The sequence below is a fragment of the Macrobrachium rosenbergii genome, chromosome 21, assembly GCF_040412425.1.
Source record: "Macrobrachium rosenbergii isolate ZJJX-2024 chromosome 21, ASM4041242v1, whole genome shotgun sequence".
Lineage (NCBI taxonomy): Eukaryota > Metazoa > Arthropoda > Malacostraca > Decapoda > Palaemonidae > Macrobrachium > Macrobrachium rosenbergii.
In genome coordinates this window covers 48711936-48718054 of record NC_089761.1, presented here as the reverse complement: position 1 = coordinate 48718054, position 6119 = coordinate 48711936, and positions in this window count along the sequence as shown.

Below are 6119 nucleotides of genomic sequence, written 5' to 3'. Positions count from 1 at the left end.
GAAATGCTGTCTTTCTGTTTTTTTTTCTTGCAGATGCGGTGGTTCAAGTTGCTGTTGATCGGTTGTGGCTCTGACAGCGAACACCGAGGACCTAGACAGAGAGAGTAAAGGGTTGACGGGCAGAAATTCTTGGTGGTGAGCCTCCTAGACCCATAGAGACGACCGTGCCAGCATCCTATTCCTTTAAGCGCAAACAGAGTTACTACCAGCACCAGGATTTAGAAGGCGGAAGATGAATATGCTTCAGATTATGATTACGACTACCATTACAGGTACGACGATTCGTTCTTTGAAAATCCTGAGTACGAGTATGTCGATACAGAGGACGAAAACTACGAGCCGCCGCCAAAAGTGGAAAAAGAAGCAAATGGAGTTAACCAAACGGCTGAGCGTCGTACCCTTGACTTTTTATCATCTGTTCAGAGATCAGTTCGCAATGATCAGAGTGACGGGAGCAGGCCCTCGAGAGAGTCTACAACGAGACGGCCATCTTAATTGAAACTGTTTTTGAGACCACGACAACCATATCATTGAGGACCTGCGGGGACCAATGCCCTGCTCAACCAAGATACCCAGGCCATAAATTCTAGCCTCTGAAGAAACCAACAAAATCCACACAACACCTTCTGTTGAGCCAGTTTCACCTGACAGCAGCATAGTTTGATTACAGATGAGCACGGTAACCAGCAAATAGTTCTTCAAGATATTCTTCTCCTCTCTAAGCCACCCTAGATGAACGGACATTAACTAATCTAATACTGAATCCATCTGCTAATGAAAGGTCAGATTCATACTCACGTGAACAGATACACTAATTTCATTGTTGCAGGAGTGAAATGTACCTGTGGTGTTAGGCACCCAAAATTTAGTTCCTGAGGAAGTAGGTGACCTGCACGTCAGAGGTCCTACCTCTGCTTCTAAGAATGAAGAGGAGGAAGTATATGCCGTTAAGATGAGCATGGAAATATACAGCTTGTAACTTTAGACAATATAATTTCTTCCCTGTCACAGCTGGATGATGATAGTTTGCATTCACTGCTTTTTGAAGATGCTGCAGTACCAGCTGCAGTGCCTCTTCATCACTGAACAGCGCATCAAAACCGGTAGTTACTTCAAACATTGCCACAGCACCACCTCCTAAAACAACTACTGAATCACCTCCAGCTCCCAAATCAACTACTACAACACACCAGTTCCTAAACCAACTACGCTTGACAACCCAAGCTCAAAATCAATTATAGTACCTTCTGACAGCACAACGAGCAGCCTGAAAACCTAGAGAGAAAAAATCCCTCCTCCATCCGTAAGTGCTGATGAACATGGAAACCTGCGGGTGCTAGCCCACCCAGGCTCTGTTACTGTCGACAAAAGATTTATCCTGGCAAGCAAGATGAGGCAGAAGAGGAACCTGTAACACGTGCTCCTTTGTTTATTGATGGTTCTGTTGTCAAAACAGATGAACATGGAAATATTCACATCACACCTAATCCTGATCACCCTTTTAAACTTGATATTCAGAAAATTATTTCAATTGCAGAAAAAGCAAACTCACCTGCAAAGCCAGGTGCTACAGAACCAGTGAAAGACGAGAATTCAGAAAAACAGGAAAAGCCAACAGAGAAACCACCTAATAGAGGACATGAACTACTATCATATTTGGCTGGTGTTGAAAATTTCTTACCTGTTGCCATACTTCCAAGACCAGTCCGAGCCACTGCACCATATTCAAAACACCAGATGATCCTGTTGGTATTAATGCGTTTAGAACATCTCTCCTTCAGGCTGTGAATCATCAAACACAAAAACTACGACTCCACGGCCTATAGTTCAGCCACTGATACAAAGACTGGTGCAGCCAGTTGTGCAACCTATAGTTCAACCTATTGTTCAAGCAGTGACACAGCCAACATCCCAATTTTCTTCCTCAGGAGGCATTGGTGCCACCCTGTCTAATCTCCTCTCCAGTTTAGTAGGTCAACCTACAACTCAGCAAACTGAAGTTGTACCTCAGATAGTAGAGAAAACACCAGAGGAAGAAGAGTTCAAAACTAGTGCTACATAACAAGCACCAAATTCATTAGATACACATTTTGGGATGTTTACAATTCTCTGCCAAAGGCTATTCACTTGACCTACGCCATCACCACAACCAGAAACCACTACAGCATCCCAGATCTCTTCTCTTAGAGTAGACATACCCTTCTTCATTGCAAGCACTTTCTCCTCTTATCCAGAGGACCCTTCAGCTACAGGCTAATAATGTTCCTATTTTTATCCCTCCAGGAGCAAAGGCTCAGGCTGCCACCCAGCAACCTGTAGCTGCTGCCAGATCTGACTCTGGCCCAATTCTGAGAGTTGATAAAATTTCTAAGCAGGCTGCCCAGAGGCTAGATCCTGGGCCATTGCTGAGAAGAGATAGAATCCTTTCTAAGCCGATATCAGATCAGACAGGAGGGTTTTGGAGTCTCACAACAGCAACAGGAGGTCTGATTCTGGAGCCAATATTGAGAACCAATAGAAACATTCCCATCAGGGTAGTCACAAAAGTTGAACCACAGAGACCATCGCTTACATCAATACTCAATGGGCTTCCCACCCAAGTGTTCTTGAAAGTTTAAGAAAACAGGTGCAAAACTCTCGCACTGTGCCTGCACAGAAACCCCCCAGACCTTGAAAAGAAGAAGAGAAACAGAAGAGAATCAGATACGGCTCCTCGTCAGACGTCACCCAGGAAACACTCCCAGGATCAGAAGTTCATACGCTGAGACTCCTCATTATGATCAAGGAAGCACAGGGTATGGATACGGCCCAACCAGGGCCGGTGGGGCACTGGTGACCCATGGTTTTGATATTTATCTTCTGGCTGATCTTACAAAAAAGTCCACAAAATAGGCGACACGAATCTTTCCATAAAGAGTCCCATCATAGGTGATCCATCCTACTTTGTTGACACAAGACATTATGATCATTATTACTAATCCTGTGACTATAGACATAAACACAAATTTAGGTTAGGATATTTACAGATCAATCTCTTATAACTTCATTTGCGTTATTTTTCATAGCTCCTCTGAGTATATTTTGTAGTGTTACCATTTACTGTATATAATGAATAGATAATACAGTGGACTCTTTTTATCAGTAGATGCCAGTGTGAGTCGTATCCAGAGAGACAAAGTACTATACAGTGATGTTTAATATTAAAATCTTTGAAATAATTGGAATGAAAATATCATTGTTCTGTAAATTTACTTTTAAGTATTTTGTCATTCATACCATTATCGTCTCAGTGCTCCAATTTAAAACCCTGTGTGTATGTATGTAAGTATGTATGTCTGCGTGCATGTACATTTTTCATTGTTAATACGTTCATATTAATAAACTTTCAGTAAAATAATAGTTTTCTTGTCCTGTTTGAGGCTGTTGCTTAAGCTGGAATTATTGAAGTTTTAAAGGATTTAAGAATTTTTCAAAATTCAATTGTTTTCATGCCTTACTAGGGAAACACATCTAAATCCACATACACACACTCACACACACACACACACACACACACACACACACACATATATATATATATATATATATATATATATATATATATATATATATATATATATACATACATATATATATGTATATTTATATATAATTATATATATATATATATATATATATATATATATATATATATATATATATATATATAGTTCATGAGTTTTCTTTTCTTTTTTGCTTTAGCTGATTCACGTCACTTTCCTTGTATTACAACCAATGTCTCTCTCTCTCTCTCTCTCCCTTCACACACACACACTCATAATACTTGACAGAACACACTCTTGTTTTTTTTTTTATTTTAAGAAACAATAGCCTGCTGGAGTACGACTTCACTGATCAGTGTGTTATCATATGAATTAAGGGATAAAAGGGCATTTTCGATAAGGAACATTCAGGATTTCCAACAAGAATAAACAAATTGACAATCTTCTAAATTTCACTTGAAATATCTTCATTAGCATACTTTTCGTCATCTCTGAAAGGATTCCGGCAGTTTTATCAATGAATTTTTTATCATGGTCTTGTAGAAAAGATGAAAAAGCAATGAAAAACGCAGATTAATTTATTTCAGGTTCTTACAGCTAAGTTGCGGATCAAAGAAGTAATTCAATACTCGTCGAATATTGAAAGCTCTAGTCTTAGAGTAACATTTGCTAGCGTTTTGAAGAAAGTATTAGAAAGAGAATGACTGAGGAATATCGTCTATATCAGCTGCCAAAATAGAAAGTCTTGAATATATCTTATGAAAAAGAACTATACGCAATCGAGTAGATGACTCAACAACGAGGAAAATGGTTAGATAGTGACAGACAACCATACTGATAGATCTATTTTCATTTTTGTAAAATGATGTTGCGACCCCTATCGTCAATCGTAGAGTTAGTTACTACGCTTGTATTGGTAACTTTACATTCAGCTAAATAGGAAGACAGCATTCACCACGTCTTCAGGATGTGAGAGAATAGATCAGGATGTGCATAAGTCTAAATAATCTTCAGTAAGCAGTCCTTTGAAATACCAAAATCAAATGTGTTACAATATCATCATTGCTAGAACAAATTGGCCTCATACCAGCACAGGAATCTTGCTCTTCGAGAAAGCCCACAAAAAAAAAAAAAATAAATAAAAGGGGGACAGATTAAGTGGCAAAAACCTTTGGAATACTGGTTCTGAAGATCAGACTCTCCTCTTCTACTTACGAGCCGCAGCCCACTTCTCTCCCAACGCCCAGTAGACTACTCCCTCCCCTCCAGCACCCGACCCACCCACTTCTTTGTCGACTCCTCCCGGAAGCAGCCACTCTCTCTTAATAAAACTCTCACTTCTACCACGTGGCTGACGTCTTCATTAGCATTCCGGTCCTCGGGACAAACGCTAGTAGGAAAGGATGTCGGCGGAATGTCGCACGTCGAAATACTCTCCTCTTGTTTAGCCGGGAAATTTATATTTTTCTTCTAAATCTATTACAACAAAAACAACAACCACATCTGCTGTTTATAATTTAGTTAGTAAGTCCTACAGAACGACTGTCCTTTAGGTCATTAGGTTCATAAAAGATATCCATGATATTCACTCCTTAACATACAAGAATTTATACTGAATGTACAAGGTACAACTCAAAAGATAATCAAATAATAGTATAAACAGGATACATCAAACTTGAATTTTTCTTTTTTCTACCTTCTTATTTATTCTATTTCAACTGCCTTCCTCATGTTCTGCCAACCCTAATGTACAAGACAGCTGCAGTTTACTGCATGTCCTCTTTTTTCCGGTCCAACTCCACCGATGGCGATCTTTGAGACCTGTAAGTTCATTTGTTATATACACAAAAGTGCAGAAACATTCTGATATTTATACGGCGTGCTCCATATTAACTGTCAAACCCACACTTTCAGAGCACCGAGGAAAATGAGAGTGTCTTCAGTTCATTTTTAATGACCTGATATTTTCAGTCCTCCTGATATCAAGTATAATCTGATTTTAGTCTTGGGGTTCCAAATTTAGAGGCTCTAGAACCAACTTTCGAAGTGCATCTTGGCTCAGATAGTTTGAAACTATCTGCTACTAATCTTGTGATGATCCGTTGGTGGTATATTGCGCAGAAAGATTAAAATATTTTGGTCTTGATAGCCTGATGAGTCATTGCACATATTTCAAACATTAAAGTGTCAAAAACAAAACAAAATTAAAAGCCTTTTTTACTTTACCTACAAAAAAGCCCATTTGTATTTTGTAAAGACAAATGGAAATCATCACTCACATCGCGAGGCAGTGCTTGAGGAAATACTATTAAGTTAAAAAACTACAAGATTTTCGGTTAAAGGTCAAGACTTATAACATTAGGTTAATATGAGACCTAATATGGTGCTTTGTTCCTGACAATTTAAAACTTTGATGGCTTATTGGTTCAGGCTGCCCTGCATTTGAACAAGTGGATAAAAGCAAAACCCTTTTCATAGAGACTGATTTATTTTAGGTACAGGAGTTAAGTTAGCTGGGTAGCTTTTGTGCGGGTAGGACGTGTCTGTGAAGTGCTCTGTGAAAAGTGCCTGACTTGA